The 24,447-nt window shown below is 37.8% G+C and overlaps 1 long non-coding RNA gene across 1 annotated transcript in view; it reads right to left on the reverse strand.

Annotated features, from left to right (window-relative positions):
- Positions 1 to 24,447, reverse strand: part of LOC306999863 — an 89,358-nt gene that overhangs the window by 1,690 nt on the left and 63,221 nt on the right. Inside the window, exon 2 of the long non-coding RNA XR_013797928.1 lies at positions 22,197 to 22,396. This is a non-coding gene — a long non-coding RNA (uncharacterized lncRNA). The remainder of the gene's footprint in view (positions 1 to 22,196; positions 22,397 to 24,447) is intronic.

Here is a 24,447-nt window from a genome sequence, read left to right on the forward strand (position 1 = left end):
TATACTCTAAGAATGCCAGCATGGATTTAAAGCAGTCAAGTTTATGAATAGCATGGGATGGGTGAAAAAGGACCTGATTGTTTGTTCCCCTGGGTTGATTGTGAATTGTAGAAAATGAATGTAAAAATTGTTTTTCATAAAGTTGCTGTAAAGTTTCTCTTCAAATGCAGCCTCATAATTCAGCATCACCAGTATTATATTTGGTTTCCCCTGAAATTGAATTAAGTGAATTGAATTGACATGTCACATCAGTCAGAAAAGCTGCCTTAAGCGCAGATGTGTCATCTTTCAATGGTGCCAGTATATTGCATCGTAAAATATGTAAAGCAGGTCGACAGAGCGTTTGAACAGAAGTTACGATTTTGTTCTCCTTTATGGCCTCTGCTGTTACATACTAAGGAACAGACCTCAAAAAGGACATCTTGACTGTGATCAGACCATGAATGTATAGCAGAAAGTATACTTACCGTGCGTTCACACCGCCGCCGACGAGAGCGGCAAAATTCGCTATCGCCGCCCTGCCAACGACGCTGTGGAAAGATTCGTGGACTGCTCTGACGTAGACCGAATGTTTGGTCTTTTTTTTTTACTTTATTTAAAGGGGCCGCAAAGCAAACAAGCATGTTGATCGTTATTTTTGCAGAAAATTGATCGAAGGAAAGAACTTAACAATTATAGTGACATGTTTGCTAACAAAATAAACCAATTAAAAGCCATTTGTGTGGTGTGGCTTTTGTGTTCATGGTTAATTGCTCTTCTAATTTGCATTCCCGCTGAAAAACAAGTGTTCTAGCGCGAAACTCTTGCCTATAAATAGTGTTGCGCGCCTTCTTATCAAATTCAAATGATCAGCCTCTTCTCTATTTTGCTTGGGAACTAATGTGGTCGGAACCAAAGTTTAGAGAACTGCGTTCCCTGGAATCCTCTCAAACGGAGCACTTCTACATTCCGATTGGTTGCCGCCTAACCGCGTCATATCTTATTACCATAAAGTTGACCTGACTTCAACTCTCCTCACCGCTCTCACCGTTCAAGATGCGCCGCGCCACCCTTGCCGGAGCCCGCCACCGGCTCTCATTGAAAATGAATGACTTCCGGCCACTTTGACGCTCTCACCGTAGGCGGTGTGTACGCACAGTTAGCTTTTTACGCATACGCTCACGTAGTTGAACACACAGCCTTGCAAAGTATACTTCTTTTGACTCGTAAGCGTACACAGGCGTTAGACGCATGCACAGTTTTGAGCAATCTGTCTGCACGAGTTACAACCCATGTAAATATCTTTGTATTATTTAATGCTAGAGTTGTACAAATGAGGGTACTTTCTAATCTCTTCACACAATCTCTCATCTATGTAGGCCTCCATTGGCGCTGTAACTTGCATGTGCTTTGGTCTGTTCTGTTTATGCAGTTTTTATTCGACTACCTTGTGAATCGACAACCTCAGGGCACGGTTGCCACCTTGTGGATAAACTAATTACTGTAACAACAAAAAAATGCACATGTGCGACAAAAATCCGGCGGAGCGCGTACAGTACGCATACTCTTTAGGCCAAAGTATACTTCACTTTTTACGCGTACGCAAGGGTCAGTAAACAGTGCGTGTGTCGGGAATTCCGTCATCAGAAGAGTACGCACGTATCGAACACGCACAACCGGTCGCACATGTGCATTTAATTTTTTTGGCAGTATGTACATGGTTTGTAACTTGTGGCGGGAGATTGCTCAAAACTGAGCATGTGCCGAACGCTTCTGTACGCGTACGAGTCAAAGGAAGTATACCTTGCACGGCTGTTCGATTGTGCGCGTACACACACGTTTGTGTCAAAAAAAGGAAGTATATTTTCTGCTTTCTGTCGATGAAATTCACGTCACGCGCACTGTACGCTGATCCTCAGTTACGTGTAAAAGTGAAGTATACTTTGGCCTTTAGTTTGGGCATCTGTATGACCATCACCCCACTTGTCAGACATTTCTTCCAGTACAACCTCTCTGCTCCTTCAGCATTTACAATCTCTTTCTGTCATTCGTCATCCACTCCCCTAATCTCTTTCACACCCTCAATCTCCCTTACTCTAAGTCTGTTTTCACACCTGTCACACTTTTATCTGTTTTCTCTCTCTTTATATTTTTTTCACTTAGCAGGAAGGAATGAGGGAAAAGAAAGTGCTTTAAAGACATAGAGGAAAGTGTCACTTTATTTGTCTTGCTCAGCTGCCTTTCTGGTTAAAGTCCCCCTGTGGTCAATCATTGTATCCCTTAAAACTCATCTTTGATAACTAAAATAACATATTTAAGCGTTTTGTTCTTAAAGAAAATGTCTTCATGCTTTAAAATAGCTTGAATGTACTCTACACCCTTGTCTCATATAGTATACACGGTCCTATTAATATGCAAATTAGCCCCGCCTCCACTCACTCACACCAGTTCAGAGATCCACTCGTTGATGATCACGTTGACCTGATTGGTTACAAGTTTGTGAAGTCAGAAACACCAGCGATATCAAACGTCCTTTGAGTGAACGTGATTTCACCAAGTACCATATGTTCCTGGATCAACATCTTTGTTGATCCTGGAACAACTTTCAGATCAACAAATCAGATTTGAGGGACAAGTTTACAGTTTATGTCAAGTTTAGGCTTAGAACCAGGGTGAGGTGCTTCAACATCAGTGTTATTCACCTATCATTTCCCTCTGATTTTAGGGAAAAGTTATGGGTTAGGTTTAGGGGTAGGGATAGGGTAAGGGACAGGAATGTTATTCCAGGATCAACAAAATATGTTGATCCAGGAACATGTCTTAAGCCTTGATTTTAACCACAGGGGGACTTTAATGAATTGTAATGAATTCTAATACCAGCCATTTATCGGTTATTTGTCGTAACATGAAAATAATTATCGGCTTATCAGTATTGATGATAATTTCAATATCTGTGTAGGCCTATAATAAAAACAAGAAGTCATGAGAGAGATTTTGCTATAGAGAAGATTGTAAGAAACAGGCCTTATGTGGTAAAATCATTGTAACACATGGCCTCCCATGGCTTATTGCTTTAAAATGGCGTAGTTTATAGATATTGGGTCTCATTCATGAAACACGAGCAGAACGAATTCTTGTGTAAATCGTGTGTAAAGTGGTTCTGGCGTAAATTTTTGGATTCATTAAAATGTTCGTATTTTCCAAATGTTAGTTGGTACGAAAGAAATCTACACCTGCTCCCAGCCACGCGTAAATAGTGCGTTTAACTTCCGAACGTTTTGCTCATTAATAAGGCTGGATTTTAATTCACCTTAATCGGGGACATATTTACACAGCATTTTGAAAAAATAGCTATTATATTAATTACATATGTTTTTTCTTTTTACTTTTATTATAAGAGCCAGTAATAGCATCTGCAAACGGAACACTTTAATCACATAATCAATTGCTCAATACGGCTCGGCTATATTTTTTCGAAGTGAACTAATTCGTTTTTTGCAGTCGAGCTTCATGTCGAACCATTTTCTCTTCACTTCTGGGACTGTTCGATTAACAGATGAAACTCCAGTAACTGCATCTGTAATATCTGCCAAGCTTGCTTTTTTTAGGACCTGATACGCCACTATGTACGCTTGAAATAACAGGCGCTGTGCTTTTAGTGCATGCGCGCGTCGGCGGGTGTAACGTTATTGCGCTCAGAAAAGCACCCGTTAGAACAGCGCATCAGCAGCGAATGACATGTTTAACCGGCAAGGCTTTAAAGCACATGCAAATAATTAATTTTTATAAACTACAGTGTCCCGTTCCTCTGCATTTCATGTGAATATACGTCGCGCTGTACAGTAGGCTATGTTGAGACGGAGGCGCCAGAACTGCAAACTGATAGAATGCACGATCCTACGATATTTATTCAAAAGCAGATCGTGGAGACATTTTAATCATAATATTTGACATAATATTTGACGGTGCCCAGGGCCCCTTAGATGTCCTGGGCCCCTGGGCAATTGCCCAATGGTTAATCCGGCCCTGTTATGTGGCGTTTTGAATGAACTTCTGATAATAAAATATTATCTGATAATGAGAAATTTTTATTTTTCATTCGCTTTTAAGAAGACATGTTGAAATCCTTCGTTTGGTGTCATAGTATGATGCCCATATATAGTTGTCAGTCGGATTTAATGGGCGGGATTTATGGTAATTGAGAATGAGCGTGAACGCGCGTCCCATTTACGACAGATTGGAATTCATAACACACACACACACGTTTCACTATCACATCTGACGTTTACGAAGTATTTGTGAATCAGGAGAAGAATTTTCGGGAAGGTCTCTTTACGCGCAGATCACTCACATATTTACTCGTATATTTACGAATGTTTCATGAATGAGGCCCATTGTGTGTTAACTTCTTCTATTATACCGCCTTGACTAGTAAACGCCAATTAGTGTATTTGTTCGCGGGCATGCATGTATGTGCTTGTTTTGTTTATAAAGGGCTTTGATATTGCATTATGAGAGCCATTATGAAGCAATTATCAGATTTTCAAAGAGAGACAGACAGTAATGAGTTGATGACTTTGTCTTCCACTTCACTCTTTCTCCCTCGCTCAAATTTAAATTCCCGTCATTTGTTTTCTTCCCTCTCAGATAAATTGCTTGTCACCACACATCTGAGTTTTTCAGATATTATAAAACCCTCTTTACATATATTCCTCCATTTTAATACACCAGTAGGAATACAGAGAGCAGCCATTCAATGATCATTAAAAAGCAAGACCATTTATTTTTTGTTCTTTCAAAAAGGTTTTATGCTATTTAAATGTTTTTTTTTTTTACATAGTACCATGTTAACACCAAGTGTACTACCATTTTTCTACCATATAGCATTTTTCAAGTATACATTGAATATTGTATGTCAAAAAAACAAACATTTAAATAGCATGAATCTTTTATGGTATAGTGTTTGTTGTGACAACTACCTCTGATCTTGTCAATATCATCACAACAAACACAATGAATCCACACCAGCACACATTCAGAGAAGATTCAACTACCAGTCAGTAAGATTTCCTTTTGTGTGTGTGTGTGTGTGTGTGTGTGTGTGTGTGTGTGTGTGTGTGTGTGTGTGTGTGTGTGTGTGTGTGTGATGTTTCAGAGAAGGTATTCTACTATGTACAGTATTCGTGCAATCCTGATATGGATTTTGGGGCTAGTTTGAAACTATTACCCCCAGCAGCAGCAGAGAGTGGTTTGATTTACAGAAAGAACTTGGGATTTTTCCAGAAAACCCATTATCTCACACACACATACACACACACACACACACACACACACACACACACGCAAACGCGCACACACACACATAGCATATAAACAGATTTAATCTCATATTTATACATTCTCTCTCTCAGCCTTTCAATCAATTCAAAGAGAGAGAGAAAGTACATACATTCTCTCTCTCTCTTTCTTTCTTGCACACACGTGCACTGTGTTGGACACTCTCTTGCAACCTCCTGAAGAGTGTACAATAACAGTAGCTTTTAAATGGAAAAAGTCCAGCTGATTCATGAAGTGAATAGTGGTACATGCAGAGAGCTGTTAAAAGGAGAGATGGATTAAAAAGACAAGCATGTGGAGAGTGAATTGAAAGGCTGTTCTCATCAGTGATAACTTTCTCTAATGCACTGCCATAAAAAAGCCGTTTTCACATGTGAAATCACTCTTTGTTCATTGACTTCACACATCTGTGGAAAATGAATCTGAGAGTAATGTAATGCTGTTACAACTAAAAGTATTCCAAGAAAAATCAAAGAGCAAGGACAACAGAAAGAATCTGAAGTGATTAGTGATAAGTTAAAAGAATTTGTCTCTGAGTTTTAGGAATCAAAAGCGTTCTAATTCGTTTTCTGATGGCTTTGCTTTCTTCTGTACAATGTGGTGAATTTTTTTGATGGCGACTTATTATTTTTTTAAACATAGGAAGTGGAAGAGGTAGTTTTAAAACAAATGGAAGTGTTTTAAGAGATATGGAAATTATTACAATTAATTTGTTTTTAAATCATTATTTTTATTCATACTTTGTGCTTTCAAAATAATATATTGTAACCTAAAATGTTGATATGTCTGTGCAAAAGGGTTGGTAAGATTTTAAAAATGTTTTTGAAAGAAGTCTCTTATGCCAACCGAAGCTACAAAAGAATAGTAGCTTTAAAATGTTTTAAATAAATGTTTTGTATTAAAATATATTTTCAGCAGCTATTACTCCAGTCGTCAGTGGACATTCCTCAAAAACATTCTAAAATGCTCATTTGCTGCTGATGAATTTCTTTTCTATTATTATCGATGTTGAAAAATATAATATAATTTATTTAAAATACAAATCTTTTGTATCATCTTAAATGTCTTCACTGTAACTTTTGGTCAATTTAATCTGTTATCTAAGGTAAAAATAAAATACAAATAATGCTTAGGTATTTATGCTATAAAACAAACAAAAACACTAAAGATTTAAGGTTTTTTATGCAGTGAATATGACACCAGTAAGATTTAGTAAGATGTTTTGATTTCGATGTTATGAAGTTTTCATTTAGATGCATAGAATGCTCTCCTTTTGTTTTGCTCTCTCTTCTTACAAAACTTGTCAATGAGTGTGTGCGGTTTGCATGTGCATACACACTTACTTTGAGAGGCCAGTTAAACACATGCATACTCAAACACAGGCGTCTTATGATTCCATATACACTTTGTGAGGTGGAATAAGAGCCTCTCGGTAAAGGCGGAAAGCAAGATGATGTACACACTCTTAATCTGCAGGTGGTTAGATACGGCAGACCTGTTGCTGAGGAAAACCGTCACGCGGTTCAGAGTTACACAGTGATGAGATTTGTTTAAAGAGAGACACAACCGTTCTCCTCAGAGAGAGACAAAGAGAAAGAGAGAGAGAGAGAGAGAGAGAGAGAGAGAGAGAGAGAGAGAGAGAGAGAAAGAGAGAGAGAGAGAGAGAGAGAGAGAGAGAGAAAGAGAGAGAGAGAGAGAGAGAGAGAGAGAGAGAGAGAGAGAGAGAGAGAGAGAGAGAGAGAGAGAGAGAGAGAGAGAGAGGAGGAAGATACACACACTCAAAAAAATTACTCTTTAAAATAACTTAATTCAATTATGGACAGTGGTTCCACACAAGCAAATTAAGTTGTATTAACATTAATGGATTTGTTTGACTCTATGTAAGCTCCTTGTGTTGTTACAACACAACTGAATTAAAAAATAGTAATGAACAATCAAATCCATGAAATTGATTCTCTGTAACTTAAACTGGTTAAGTTTAGCGAAAATGCTTTGTTTACTTAAAACTGGACTGAACAAAATAAAGTGTGATGGATTTAACTGATTTCTCAATTGAACTTCTAGACTATAGCTATGAACTAATAAGAGCACTTATTAACATTTTAAATGTTAAGTTTTACAAAGCTCCTTCAGCCACAGGAAATTAACTTATTAGAATCAGTCCGCACCCTAACCAAATGCTCAACTCTTCTCCACAATGGTAACCCACTGTAATTTAAATGGTTCTAATAATCACAATGTAATCGAATATTAAACACAATTACACACTATCAAGTCTTCCTCTTTTCTCATTTTATCAAAAACACATAAAATAACACTTAATTTCAACATTTATTCTCTCTTCATTTAGCTATATGCAAAGCATGCTGGGAACTAAGCACCGCCCAGTTTCAGATAATGCAACACAAATCATTCATGTAATCCAACGCAAACAGATTAAGTAAACTTCGTTTTTTTTAAAATTCCAAAATTAAACCCTTTACATTAGTTTAACGATTTATAATTAAGTATAGTGGAAAATTATACAGGTTAAGTTAATTAAACGCAATATAATAGTGTTTTGGAGGTAAAATAAATATATCTGTGTTACTTTAACAAAAAATAATTGGGTAAAAACAACAGTGCCACAAAACCATTTTTTTGAGTGCACTTATACTCACAAACACACACAGACTCCTCGGGGGGACCTGGCAGAAGGCCACTCAGTGAACAAAACGTACTAGGTGACATTCGACAAGCCTGAGGTAAGATTTTATACACTAGAACATGGCAGGCAAATGGAGCAGTTCACCAAAACAAGACCATTGGGAGTGAGTGGAAAAAGAGAAGCCTATTTGTCTCACTTGAGCTCATTGTGTTCTCACTGAAATTATAAAGTGTGACGTGAATGAATGGCGAAATGCAGGCAAAAAGTCATGAGATTCAGTGTGTCCCGTTGTTGGTGGGATAGGCTGATTACCCTGACTATGAGATCAGTCATGTTCACAACCAAACAGATCAAAAAAGACAGATTGATTATGGAGTAAACAACTCAAGGGATTCGGACATTACCATGTTCAGACACATCTGAATCATGACACCTGCTGTGTTTACTGAGGATTTGTTGTCTAATGGCCTTTAAAGGTGATAAGAACTGACTTTAGACTCCAAATTGGAGATTTGTGAAAAGCACAACAGTCTTTAGGTCTAATATTAAAATGTGTATACTGCCATTGTTAAAGGGGTGATTAAAACATGGCTGTCTATGCAGTTGAAAGGCATTTTTAAATCAGTGTTTCATGACTAGAGAAAACACTGTGGTATTTTCCTTTTTCATTTACATATACTGTATTAACATCATTGTGATTTGTAACAATACAATACAATACAATACAATACAATACAATACAATACAATACAATACAATACAATACAATACAATACAATACCACATTTGCCACATTTGAAAAAAATGCTTGGGTTAATCAGATTTAAAATAAAAGAGTCATAATTTCAACTGTCAATTTATATCATAATCATGATTTTTTTTAATCTCAATTTAGAGTTTTAGTCATCATTTCAAATTTTATGTCATAATTTCAATTTTGAGAGAATGATTGATCAAGGTAGAGTAAAGGACAGAGCAATATATAGAAAAAAGAGGTAGAGCATTTCGATCCGGTCATATAAAAATAGTTTTACAATATTTTTATTATTCACTCTTAAGGTAGGGACACACCAAACCGGCGCAAAAGAACTAGCACTAATGAAAACCGCCTGTGTTGTCACCTCGCGTCGCCTGCGTCGGGGAAAAGAAAAACGGTGCTTGAACTAGCACGCAAGTTCTGCGCCTGTGTGTAAAGGACTGTCTAAGCAGATATATTCATCTATATTCGTCAACCTAAGACTGCAGGTACAAACCATGCCAATCATGCCGATCACCTTATTTATTCCACTCCGCTCATGTTATTATGAACATATTTGCACAGTGGAGTGCTCAGGTAAGATTAGAATAGCGCAACGTTGCCCGACCACCGACTGACGGCTTGGTGTGTCCCTGGCTTTGGGTTCAATGCTTCAAAAAGGTTCAATGGGGTTCTAGAACCCTAAGGCTCTTTACTCAATTTTAAAGGGCCGATGAACTGAGAAATCTAATTTTCCTTGAGCTTTTGACATATAAGAGGTCATCATACAATAAGAATATCCGGAAAGTTTCAGAACTGAAAACTTCCTTGTTAGTCCAATAAAAGCTTTTATTGACACCAGGCACAGCGAACGAAAGGTTTTACAAAGTGGGGATCTATGACGTCAATTAGATTAGACGTAAAAATCATACTAACATTCTAAGGGCACCATTATAAAATAATAAAATAAGAAAACAATATAGTTCATGATAAAATAATAAACATTATGAAATAATAAAACAATCTAGTTCATGACCCCTTTAAAGAACCCTTTATGCTAAAAAGGTTAAGAAAAATGTCTCAAATAATTTAATACTTTCATGTTTAACAGATAATTTTTGTTTATGTATTTGTATGTTTATAGGCTGTTTAAATCATAAATTATATACTCATGCATAAACTGGGAATCCTGTCAGATATTGCATTTCACACTCTTTCTTTTACTGTTCTAGTCATTAGAATGTTTGCTTTATAGATTACTACACTGCACAGAAATGACAAAGTGACTTTGACTTCATCATAGGCCATCACCCACAAAGCATCTTCCTCCCTGAACATCTAAAATAACTCTGGTCTTGTGTCTTTATTTGTGCTTACAACTGAGTCCCATGTCGTGGCAAATGCACCACTTGCTGTGCAAGTTTTGCCTTGATATATAGCCAGGCATGAAGTTTAATGAGTCCATCACTGGATCAGATCGCAGCATTTCTCTTACGCTGAAACTTTGGGACTCGCAACACCAACACTCTCCGAGTATCAAACACTTGTATTCCAAAAAATACATACACTAACAGCTCCTAATGATCTCCAGCAAAGCTCAGCTTACTTAGTCTGTTTAAAAGACACATAAAGGCAGTAAACAAGTAGAGTAGCGTCTCTATTTACTTCATGGATAAACAGATTTGCTGTGAGCTCGTCTTTTTCTTTTTTAAATGCCTATTTTCAAGGCCTAAAGTATCTTCAACAACCTGGAAATGTAAACGAATCGCTGATTGATTGTGCTGCAAAGTGGATTGACTTTTAAATTGTTCATCATTAACAGTTCACAGTAACATAGAGTAATGAGTGACCGTGGACCCAAATCGATTGTGGGATTACATTCTACAGATTATAACATGCAGTGTATATTACCTATGATTTATCATTGGCCTTTGAATTAAGGGGTAGGGCTGTGGTTGGTTTATAGGGTTGTTGCCACATGAACTAGGTTTTTGCACACACACAAAATCCAATCAAACCAATTCAAAACCACCCACGTGGACCAAAGTACTGTACAGAAAAATAAATAAATTACATAAAATACATACTTTATACCGAACAAATAAAACAAACCAAAAAACATAAAACATAAGAAGTGTGAATTTGAATTGAATTGACAACACCTACAATGAAGTTGCATCTTATTTATGTCAATATGGTTGAGAGAATGAAAGGGCCATTTGTGGAATATTGCTTATTTTGTATAATCAAACACTTCAAGTGTTTTTATTACTCTAAATTTCAGTAAGAAAAAAGAAAGAAAAAAATGGCAATTTGGCCATGCCTTGAACAAAGTGCCGCAATCCCTAGTGATTTTCTGGAAGAAAATTAAACGGCTTAACCTTTAAGTATATCGCTGTATATAAGTATATTTGCTTCAAAGCTAAGAACAAAAAAGAACTTCGCTAAGAGTATATCGGCCTTGAGTCACGTTCAGTTTCTTGTACATTACATGTGCACAAGTTATAACTAATAATTAATATTTCATAAAATCTGACATTGCAAGCGAGCCTGTCTGTACTTCCATGGCTAGTTATTGTGTCACTGCTTATTTGCGTTAAAGGGTTTGTTCACCCAAAGATAAAAAATAAAATTGTCATTAATGTATGAACAAAAGCCTAAATTAAACCCATTCATCATAATAAAGCAACATATCTCTTCATAAAATGTGGACTAAACCACTCAATTCATATGGATTAGTTTTATGATTCCCTTATGAACTTTTGATTGCACTTTATTGTACAGTATGTGCACTTACGTGTACTTACAGTGTACACTGAAAAAAAACAAGTAAAATTTACTTAATTTTTCTTTGGCAAGTTTTTGCAAGAATATTTTTTAAGTAAATTTCAAATGCATATTTTTAAGTAAATTTCACATAAGGAATTAAGTAAACTACTTAACTAAGTTAAGTGAAAGTAACAAAGGAAATAAGTTATTTTAACTTGGCTAGTAAAAGGTTGAGTATATCTATTTATTGCAAAGTTTCCTTTGCAATACATTTCACTCAAAAAAATATAATATTGAATTAAACCACACTTTGAAAGTATATCCTTTACTTAGAAACATTTAAGTAAGTAATACTATAGATATTCTACGTATAAGACAGTAAGTGGCACATGACACTTGCATGCAGAGACCTTAATACTTGGTAGACAATACACAATGGCAAGTTACTAATCCTAACAACAAAAGCAATGTAGAAACAGTGTAAATACAGCTGGAAACCAGTAAAAAAAATCAACCTCATTAATTATTCAGGGCCCAGTGCATGATGGGAACACCAGTATCAGAAAAGTTGAGTAATTTTACTTATAACGTTTATATTTACGCTTTCATTTCTACACGCTTGAATTGAGTACAAATATAGAATTGCCTTGGTTTTTTATTTTTTATTCTTGCCTGAAATAACTTTTTCATGTAAATTACATTGTTGTTGTTTTTCTGTAGTAATTACTTCACCACAAAATATTTTTTTATCAGTGTACTTACCTAAGTATACTAGGTAGCAACCCGATCACACTAAATGCGTCTCTATAGCACGCAGTGTGTTTATCGTGTAATTTAAACGCGGAAAAGAGTTTTTACGTGCATAGGATACGCATGGGTTGGTTAGGGTAGGTTTAGTAGTGGTGTGTATTATATGTTTGGGTAGAATTAGTGGTGTGGGGTGCGTGTGTATTACACGCAATGAAGTGCGTAGCAAATGCACGTGAAAACTGTGTATCACATGCACGTAAAAACTAACTTTTGCGTATAAATTGCACGATAAACACACTGTGTGCTATAGAGACGCATTTACGTGAGAACAGGCTGGGGTAATATAAGGTTAAGGTTAGGTTTAGGGGTAGGTTCATGGTAAGTACCAATCATTATCCTGTTATTGCAATTACTATAATAAGCACATTGTATGTACATGGGGAACAGGACTGTAAAATAAAATTCTAAATAACTTTTTGAACCGTCAGAGTGTTGCGTGGACTGTAAATGGAGGAACAGAAATTTCTCCAATTTCATTAAAATATCTTCATTTGTGTTTCGAAGATAAACAGAAGTTTTACGGGTTTGGAACGACAAGAGTGACAGAATAAACATTTTTGGGTGAACTAACCCATTAAGTTCTCAGCTCAACTTTGTTGCATCGCCAACAGATGCTGTCGCCAACAAATCCCGCCAAATGTCCTTGCAAATTAATGACTTCCGGTGGCAAATCGTCAGAGTGAACGCCCCTTAATGGAAGCGTTCTGCTTCTGTCAATGTGCTGCTCGCTTTCAGCGCACGCATACAGAATAAATCCAAATGCACCGGTGTGAGTCCAGCTGAGAGATATTGGCTCATTTATCTTGTCGATTTGAGCAGATGGAATCATTATACACGTAAACTCTCTCTGTGCCTTCCCACCTATACAGCACCTGTCAATCAATCAAGCCGCTCCGACACAGGCTCCATGACTGAGACTGTCTCATAGCTGTCCATGACAGTCAGCGGTGTGATCTACACATGAGTAGAGGCCTCTGTCAGAGCTCAAGGCAGTAGCCCAAGGCTATTCGTTCCTGCGTGGGACGTAAGCGTCAAACCGCCAAACTGCCAAGCTTCTACCTGTTTAAACATGATCTGACTGAACTCAGCCCCACGTCCCTCACGAAAGAAATCGCTAAAACTATATTCTTTCAGTAGCGATAACGATTAATGCTAAATGTCACTGAAAATGTCATCCGCTTCTAATATCGTAATTCAGGATATGGACACTACCACCGGAGGATTTTATAAGAAAAAGTGCTGAAAGCTTACTTGACATTCTAAAGCAGTTGTGCTCTGCTTCTAATGCTCACATATGGAATGTCTGCCAAACCAACTGCCGTGGATTGTTTGGGGTTAAATTATGTGTCGAAACAAGCCGAACTGTAAAACTCTGAAGTGGATTGGAGGCTGAATGTTTTTAGATGGCATTATTGTTCAGATATCAGTAAATAACAACTCTCATTGTCTGGATGAAAACACCTGCGAAATGCATCTTTGTGCACACCTGTAATTTGTTTAAGAGCTGTTCACTTGCACTTAAACAAACACAGACACTCTGGCACACACGTAGTCCGCCGTGAAAGCAGCGGTAAAGGTAAATAGCTCGGTTTCGGCACCTGTATCTGTTGTGTAAAGGTCCGCTCTGTCACACAGACATGCAAACACATGCTAAATAAGTGTTGTTGATATATGGTTACATTTGAAATGTCTGAATGTCAACAGCTCTGTGTGTGGAGTGCGAGTCCGCACAGAAACACTCACTGAAATTTCATGGGTGGCCTCCACACCTGGATTAGTCTCTCCGAACTATTCCTCCCACACACACACACACACACACATACAGTACAATCTCTGAATTTGAAACTGAAATTCATCCTCCAGTGTCTCTCTCTGAAGTTAAAGTCAACATGAGATGGCATTTTTCAAACTGTAACAGGAAATGGGGGAAAAAAGTAGTGCAGGATTTAATTGGACTGTGAAAAGCAATATTTATGTGACGGGTAACTGGGGGAGGGGCGCAAAAAATAAGGAGGTTTGGTGATGCGACCAAGTTTTATACGTTTTTAAAATTGTATGATTAAATTTGTATTTTATGTATAATTATGCAAATCATTTAATCAATAATGAGCATCATTTGCATATGAATGGGGAACATTTGTGCTGAAAAGTATGACAATTCGAATACTCAGAATGTTATTTCAGCAGATTTAGCGCATGGTAAAACTGGATAAGGTTATTGGATAAAGCTGCAGGTTTGTGCGCTGTAATGCAATTTTTTTGTGAATTTTTCCTCTCTCTCTCTCTCTCTCTCTATCTATCTCTATCTCTCTTTCTCTCTCTCTCTCTATCTCTATCTCTCTCTCTATCTCCATCTCTCTCTCTCTATCTCTATCTCTCTCTATCTATCTCTCTCTCTTTCTCTCTCTCTGAAACAAAAGAAGAAGTGAAACAAAAGCAAAAAGTCAAAGAGGTAGCACAGAGAAAAAGAGAGGTGTACGTTAAGTATGAGAACGAAAAAAGAAAGAAAGTGAGCGTAGGTATATAGAGAGAGAGAAAAAGAGAGAGGTGGCTAGTTAAAGAGGGACTGTGATGTCAGATGGTGCAGTCGGGCCACTCAGACATGACAGTCATGACAAGATGAAGCCCCTCTCTCCTGTAACATCACCCCATCATCTCCACCCCTCCCCCATCATCTCTTCCTTCCCTCTCTCTCTCTCTGACAGCGCCTATCTGGACATCTTTTGTGAAGCAACACTGCCCCCTACAGTTCAATCTCACACTGCATTGCCAAACTTCTCCTGGTTTCTAACACAGTTGAATTGGATCGCATGGAAACATAAAACACATCATTCAGCCAGTGTAGAACTATAAAATACAATGTTCATGTTAAAATCGCCAGAGCTGTTTACACTGCAAATGCTCAAGTCACTGACTGCACCAATGATCCAGTAGTGAGCTGCCTACCTAGACAGCATATTAAGGCATCTTAGGCATGCTACTGATGAGGGATGTTTTAAAAGAATGATACTGCCATCACCTTCTCTTGGCCAGATTCTAGAAACTGTTATTTCTCTGTGCAGTTAACAGCAATTATTTGAGGTGCCATCCTGAACAAAAGTGAAGTGAATGGGGAAAGATTTTCAAATAAAATTACAAAGTTTACTGCAACAAACTCAATGAAAAACAATCATCCAAGATGACTCATCTATAAATATATTTAAAGTCACCATGACATCAAAATTGACCATTCTTTTTGTATGGAATATTGCAGTATTTATTATAAAATATTTATCTGTGCACATCTTTATTCTTCATGTGCCCTCATAATCTTTATTTAAAATAACTTCCCCTCCCTCTAACATCTCTTCTCTTCTCTGATGACGTGTTTACTGGCATGAGGGCGGGACAACCTGTCACTCACATGAGATCACCACGGCGATTCAACAGTCCAATCAATTCCTGATGGACAAAATCAAGTCCCGTCCTACATTTATTCGTATTTGAGAAGTCGTTTCAGTCAGTGAACAATTCATCCATGCATGTTGCAATTTATAAATTGATCTCATAATTATAAGATTAAGATTATTATCTCTACTGTATTTATAAGGTCGTATCGTTAGCTTAGCAACATGCTAACATCAACCATTTGAATCAATTGTGAGTTGGGTCTACTGTGCATTTCATGTAAGATATGTTATTTGTATGGTGCATTAAGCACAGTTCTGTTTCAATTATCATGCATCTCAGGTTTTAGAACAGAGCTTTATAATAGAAGCATTTTAGTCTTGTTGTGTTGCTCGCTCACATTGTAGATGGGGTGTGAGGCTGGGAGAGATGTGTCAGGGTTCGGAGCTTGAGGAACAGCCTATCCTCTCTTTCTGGGATCATTTTATTCTTCCGTAGCTGATCCGAAAACAACATGACATCTGCAGTACTGCGTGCTCCGTTTCGAGCACAGTGAAGCAGGTTGATTTGGGTTTTCATCGTTCTGGTGTTGTATACTACACTCAAATGGGTTTTTAGAAATGTCTCTTGGTCTGTAGTCGAATTTGCGAAAAGATATGGAGGAACCATCTGTTACTTTCCCCACCTCATTTTGCAGGAACACTCAGAGGGATAACGAAGGTTGTTATGGGTTCAGCTAAATAAACAGGAAGAGTTCAAGCTTTTCTTAAAGCAGATTTCTCTCATTAAAGTGTCATCAGCCATCAGTCCGACTGCATGCCTATTCAGATCTCTCTCTCTCTTTCTGTCTTACTCACCATTTCTCTAACTTGTTTACACTCTTTTTCCATTAACTGAAGGGGGAGGGTTTAAAAGTGTAACATAAAGAAGATTTGGGGTCTGTCAGCTTTGTTACTCTCTCCCTCTGGTCCTTCAGAAATCTTTGAGGAGCCATCCCTTTTTTCTAGGTGACAGGCAAGACCAGATGGAAACTAACACTACCCTCGTTTATTCTATTCTATTCTATTCTATTCTATTCTATTCTATTCTATTCTATTCTATTCTATTCTATTCCATTCCATTCTATTCTAGTGTATTGTATTGTATTGTATTGTATTGTATTGTATTGTATTCCCTGTAAATGTGCAATACTTCCTTTTTATTAGCCGTTATAGGTAATGAGGTGGATAAGGTGGAATCAGTTCTATTCTTTACATGTTCAATTATTTATCCCTTTTCCAAAGCCTATAGAGAGCTGCCTTGCTGCGTACTTTTTCTAAGTAGCTTCTGAAACGCAATGAATCAATGATTTTGAATCCTCTACAAGTATCTCTACAAATACTGCTTTTCGCATGATGTTTACTTCTATACTTCCTATAGAGGTCGACATTAGCATGTTGCTAGCTAACAATAAATGACTCTAATAAGTATAAAAATGCATAGCTTCACGGAACTTCTAATGTAAATTGTCCAGTGAGTGGCACTTAACGTTGGTTGTTGAACGTATCGTGGCAGTTTGGAAATGAAATGCCTGCGTGGCGCTAAAAGGTCACTCTGTTGCGTTTAAAAAATAAAGTGCCACCAACCTACCCTAAACCAAACTTATAACAAAAGCAAACATGAGATAAGAATGTATTTGCTGAAGAATACCCCTTTCTAGTCTTTGAGCTGTTTTATCGTGACACGTTTTACGGGACTCCGCATCACAAGTGCTATAATGTACCAGGTGGGCTTCTGAGCAAATTACTAGGTCAGAAAAGCCATATGATATGTGATGCAAACATGCACTATATGGTAAAAGCATTTTGAGGTCGTAACGTACAGTAGTATTGTACAAGGAACTGTGCACAAATAAGCCTTTATTAATTGATTACCTGCCCCTGTAATCATAATTTGTGTGAAAATGAATAAAAGTTGATTCAATTCTTTTGCCACTAGTGTTCATTTTAGCTGGAAACTGCGGTAAATACACGTTTTTTTGAGATTTGCAAAAAAATGTAGGTATTGGCACGGTTTTCCAATGAGTGTGTTGTAAGTTTTGGGTAAAATAGTCATTTTAGTAATTAGATTTTTATCAGTAATAATTTCCCTACCTCATATTCTGGGATTGCACTCTCTAGAATGATACATGTGTTGTTGTACTTAAAATGCAGTCTAATGTTGTTCATGATGCATTCTTTTGCTTCCTCTTGTTTTGGCTGAGAGGGAGAAAACACAATTAGAGATTTTTAGTATGTGGAGGCACCAAGTTATTAGTATAACTCCTACCAGCGCCATTTCTCTCACTCTCTCTCTAAAAGCACTCCAGTTTGAGTATAATACCATATTGAGTCATGGCTCTAGCAAATGCAATTAATGAACTCTGGATTAATTACCACAAATTTCATCACAGTCTGTCCGACTGTTTAAATATGGATAAATACGGGCCAATTATTTTACTGGCCTTAGAGTTTGAAAAATAAAGTATGTCTGATAAATGTTTTTTAACCTCTTGCATAGGATACTGCACATCTACAGGAGAGGAGACGAGAGCATGGGTGTCGATTTCACATTCAGGGAGCATCGTGGCCATTGGGGTAAGACGCAGGAAGAGAGTTGATCATATGGGAACAGACTGGCTTGATTTGATGCTTGATTGAGCTCTGTTTGAAGATGTAATCCATTTCAATTGTGACGAGCAGGAAGGAGAAAAACAGACGGGGACGACAAGAGACATACATTAAAAAGGGTGCGAAACAAGAGGGATTGCCCACGAGTGGAAGTCCTGCTCTCTTTTCAAAGTTCTGAAGCTATTCAACCTTAGCAGATAAGAGGAAGGAAGGGATGAAAGTTAAAAGAATGCTAAAAAAGACCATAATGAGGGCCAAGGTGCAGAAAGACTTTTGAATGTTCAGGGATGAAGTATGCACCTCCTGTCAAAGAGGGGGAGAATTCTCTAGGGGGCTTGTGTCTTGACACTCTCCCATCGTCAGAGATACTTTGGGTGGATTTAATTAATATAAGAACAAAGTCGAATGGTTCCACCTCCTCTCTTTCTCCTTCACATTCACATTTATTTTTCTCTTCTCACTTCCTGTAGCTCCTAAGAGAGTGGGCTTCTATGAGATAGCTTCGCTCTCTTCATTCTCGCTCGCCCAGTTAGGTCAGAGTAGCACAATGTTTCTGTCGAATTATGATTTTTCTTTTTACTTTTCAGTTTTCTCTGCGCCCATCTGTTCTGACCTGAAGTCAGATATAAGATGTCTTATGTTGGCCTATCAAGCAAATAACCATTATCAAATGAATTTGACCTAAACAAACTATAATCAAGTTTATTTTTATATAAAGGGAATATTCAACGCTATCTTACGACCAATTCGTATGTATTTTACGTGGCGAATTCGTACGATTTGTCTAAACCCCAGAGACGGGTAGGTTAATGGGCGGGGTCAGGAGTTCATATTGATATTCAATACAAATGAGGCAAATTAGAAGTAGGTAAAAATTTTACAATTTAGCTAAATTTTTACAAATTCATAGTGAGAGTGAGGTCAGAGTAAGGTTGTATGAATTCAAATAAAATACAAATAAAATACATACGAATTTGGGTTGGAATATCACAAAACTTGAAGACAACATGGATCTCCATCAAATAACTAGGAAGAAATAACAGGGAGTGAGTGAGTGAGTGAGTGAGTGAGTGAGTGAGTGAGTGAGTGAGTGAGTGAGTGAGTGAGTGAGTGAGTGAGTGAGTGAGTGAGTGAGTGAACAAACGAATGAAAGTATGTATGTATGTATGTATGTATGTATGTATGTATGCATAACATACATATACAGTATTTGAATAATATTGGGGTGACCTGGATATGTTTTCATTATACTGAACCATATCCAGCTTTTACTGTCTGGAGCAGGGCACTGACATATTGTTATATAGAGTATTTGCAGTCAGGGTAGTACGTTTGTCACTTTGAGTTAGTGTGGAGAGCTTGCTGGAGTTGGTTTCGTGCCACATGAAATGCACCTTAAAAATCTAAATATAATTTAGCAGGCTTTTAATTTATGATGTATCACATTTGTTATGACCCACAAGGTCAGACTGAGCACTGACCGGACTCATAAAAAGAATTTGTTATATCAATCGCAGAAGGATTTGTGAGCATCCATTGAAACAGCGCCACAACACAGCCGGAGTGTGTGTATGTGTGTGGTATAATCACTGGAGCTCAGAGCACTTCTGGTTAGTAGATTAGTTTGTGTCACCAGGGGTCCCCGCTTTCCTGAGGTGCCTCTGTCTGCTTTGTTTAGTTGTGTATTTGTTTCCTTGTTTATTATAGATCCTCCAGATTGTAAAATTGTTTTGAATATAAATGGCAAACAAACTCTTCAATATTCACCTCAGGTGAGGGGCGATAAAATTCGTTTCATTCGGCAGAATCTCTGAGACGCTGATTCTTAATCACCTAATATCATGCCACAATGAACAGATCGCAGAGTTGCAAGTCAATACCACCCAAGATGAAAAAGAGAGAAAGCAAAAAGTGTTGCTAATTTATAGCTAAATATGATGGAAGTAATTGGGAAGGACTTCAGCGAGACAGGGAGAGCAAACATTGGATGCTTCTCAGGTGGAGTGTGATGGAACTTTTGTTCTGCCATAAGAATTCCAATATGCTCCCTCATTTCTGAGTTATGCCAGCTATATTCCTGCTATTGTCTCTCTCTCTCGTGGGACGTAATGTTGAAAAAGCCCCCTGCATTAGCTTAACATGCCCAAACAAACTCCTACACTAAAACATTGGCACAAATTAACTAGTTGAAAGAGAAAAGAAGGTTATAAATCGCCCCCATGCACACTAAGGTTCAGCATTTCAACAATTGGACCTTGAGTGCGCTAGCAAATATTGGTGTAGGATGATTTTAAGGGCTTACAGCACACACTGAGTTGTATAAAAACATGTTTCTGTTCTACGTAGGAACACAGTCAGCCAGAGTTGAGAAGCTAAAACCAGTCAGGACAGAGTGGGAGAGAAATCGGTGGCATTAGCTGGCACTGCAGGCTTTAACTGGTATTTTCATGCAAATTCAGTTGGCACATAATGTACACAAATGAGCTTTGAAAGAGACAGAGAGACTTTAAAGGTTTTCTGTTGCGAATCGATAAAGACAGTGACATACTTCTCCATGCACAAAACAAGCTTCGATATCCAGCCATTCAAAGATTACAGTGAACACAAAAGGAACAAAACAGCGTGTTGTATATTAACCTGTAAACAAGAAACCCCTTCTGGACTATTGACCACCGCATGAATGGGGCGTAATCCCCAGAGCCAGAGTGTTTCTGTCAATAAAGTGTTGAGACATTCTCTTGATAGATTTTAAACTGAGGGGAACAAGGAAGGCAAGAGGAACAAATCCACAAGCATCATCATTTTGCAAAGAATTTATAGAAGACATTTCCTTGAAACTTCACAAAAGACGCTCATTCATCCTATGAACGCTGCCAGGTCCCCGAAGCACAATCCATCTACAGCTGCAGAAGTAAAGCCTCAAAAACACAACTGTGTCAGCTGACCCCCTGTATAACTTTGCCTCTCTTTTTTTTGACAAACAAACAGCCATTTCGGCTCAAACAGAATGGTGAAGAACAGTACACGATCTTTACGTGTACAATCGATACAGAGCACCGGAGGGAAGATTCTCACACATCCTTTCATTGTGGAAGGCAGACAGACACATGCGGTAGCAGTTCAACAGAGTTGCCAGGTCTTATGAAAGAAAAGACCCTGGATCTAATCAGAAATAGCCTGAAACCAGGCCACAGTCAGAAACAATATGCTAAAATTTTCAAAATCTCTATTTCCGAATTTTTTAAAAGCTAATCTAAATTCCACCTTGGACTATATAAGGGCTTGATTTCATCCATAAGGAATTAATTGTAATGTGAAAGCCACACACTAACAATTATGAAGACGGATAAAAAATATATATGTTTGCATTTTGAATAATATGCACCGATGAATAGAGTACAATGAGAGCAGGAATGTGTATTAAGCAGAGAAGCATAATTTGCCAAAAGCCAATAATAATTTTTATGTTATGACAGATAATATGGCCAGAATTAAAATTCTTCACAAGCATGTGTAGTTTACAGTCGTGTTCTGTTGCATTGTCTTGTTGACATTGAAACATTGTCCTGTTTCATTATCAGCATTATCTGCTGATAATAATTGGGGGAAAAATACTGGCCAAAAACCATCAGTACTAAAGTAAGTGGTCAAAGTCAGTTTTGATTTCATGTTGATTGAAAAAGCCACCGGTTAAGTTGGAGATATGTCGATTATGCATAAAGAGAAATGTTTATTATTTAGAAATAATTAAACTTCAACATTTGCTAGATATTGCAACAAAAGTATGGCGGATAACAATGACGCCAAAGAGAATATATTATTTCAAAGAACATAGAGAGGATCAGCGGTGCCCTTCAAAACTGCATTTCATGTGTTTACTTACCTTTTTTCTTCCCTTTACAACCTCTTTTGGTAATCACTGTTATGTGCCTTTCAGAGTGCTTCTGTTGGCGTAACTCTTTATTATCAGACAAAGAGAAGCCGTATAAATGGACAGATACTGGAGCCAGGCAGAAACACTCATTGCCAGGTCAAGACAATGAGGAGTGGAGATGTGCATCCATTTGGCCACAGCACACAGAACTAACACACAAAAACAGGGAAAAAGAGGGAGAGGACTGGATTGATGAAAAGGATACATGAATAGGAAGATGATATATTTAGGGCATATAAATGGATGAAAACGGAACAGTTGGATCAAAAAAAAGGAAGAAATGAACCAAAATCTAGTCAAATAATATGGGCAACATTTTCAAAGTTAGGAAGCTGAATACGACATTTACTTGTCATATTCTTACAAACACATGGAAAAGAAATAATGTATTACCGCAGATTTCAATCTTTTTTACTTCAAAGCCCCCCATTACCCACAACAATATTCGAAGGCCACCTGATTTTTCCAGTTGTTCGTGATTTTCTGGATAATGATCAAGGATAAGATTTTAAAAACTAGAAAAAAACATTAATTATAAAAATGCCTATGGAGTTTGTATTGTCATCTTGTGGCCTCCTTTAAAGTTTGTTGAAGCCCACTACTGGTCCCCTTCCCCCTGGTTGAGAACCACTGATTTATGAATATATGGCAGCTTAGAGAATATCTTTATCATGCTATATATAAAACCATGACCTTCATTCAACCAGAAGATAACAGAGCACCATTGTTGGCCAATTATAGCTAGCCCGCCATTTTGAGCTCCAGTTCATCCAACAGTTAGTAGTTGATTGGGTTGAGGTCATGACTCCCATCAGGCCAGTCAAGCTTTCCCTTGCTAATTTTAACTATCCATGTTCTGTAAAAACCTGTGAACTTGATCATTACAATGCTGAAACAAGAATGACTCGTCTAAAAAAAAAAAAAAGCTTCTACTACTGGAAACTTAAAATGAAGCTAAAAGACCTCCCCGACAATGCAGAATAAAAGTCCATTATTCATCATCAACAAAGTTTGACAGTTGGCACACCACATTTGGGCGATGAGCATCTCCTGGAAATTACCAAACCTTCATTTGTGAGCCAGAAAACCATACTTTGGAGAATGGCGGTGCAGTTTTACAGAACACTCCAGCCAAACTATTCTATGGTTCATGGTGATTTCACTGAAATCCCGTTTCCAGAGCCCAAGCCGGGATTTGTCCGTTCTGTAAGCTAATGCGGCCTAATACTTCACAGCTGTTGCTGCTTGTAGATGTGTCCAATTCTCAATAACAGCACTTACGGTTGACCCTGGCAGCTCTGGCAAGGCAGAAATTTAACAAATTTACTCGTTGGAAAAGTGGCATACTATGGCGGTGCCATGCTGAAAGTCATTTAGCTCTTCTGTATGGGTTATTGTCTTGGCAGCGGGATAGCCGACACCGCTAATTAGAAAGAGTGTCCATTTGGCATTAGCATCAAGAAACAGACAGATGAATAATATCCAATGGCATCCCAAATACTTGGCACGTGAACATGTCTATCCCTGGATTTCAAACTATTCCAAATCAGAATTGTAAATAACTGAAAATGAGATCAGGAGTTTCACACCTGCTTTAATGTTACATGCGATTCGTCAACAGATATTTAAAGATGGCATGTCTCGCATAACTTCTTCACTTAGAAGTGTTAATCAGTCATGTGCCAGTGACATATGTTTTGTCTCCACAGATGGCAGTTAAAATTACCCTTGCTACTTTCTTTTACATTTTCTAAGGTGTACACGTCCTATAGAGTGAGAGAACAAGCAGGCTACTGGGATTTCAGTGAAAGAAGTGATACACTTGATGGCCCCGAGCTGCCTTAAGAGACACGGAGAGCGAAAACTATAGAAACGCATTCTTGTCTAAATTTAGAGTTTCAATTGGCAATAGAAGAGATCTGTGTGTTTGAGCTGGGAGGACAGGTGTGCGCACCGGAGGGCATTGACTATACTGTACCCGTTGTAGATCTCACCTGCAGTATGACTGTTGTGCTGCACTCAATCACACCTCACCGTGGGATCAAGACAGTCTCAAACGCCAGGGGTTTAAGAAGCCAAGGCTGTTTGCTGTTGTGTTGTGTTGTTTTATTTTAGTTTATTTTGCCTTGCTTGTTTTTTAGTTGTAGTTTTACTAACACATAAGTCCTTATATTTGGTTTACATCATAAAATAAAATTAA

The sequence above is a fragment of the Phoxinus phoxinus genome (assembly GCF_949152265.1).
Source record: "Phoxinus phoxinus genome assembly, chromosome: 6".
Lineage (NCBI taxonomy): Eukaryota > Metazoa > Chordata > Actinopteri > Cypriniformes > Leuciscidae > Phoxinus > Phoxinus phoxinus.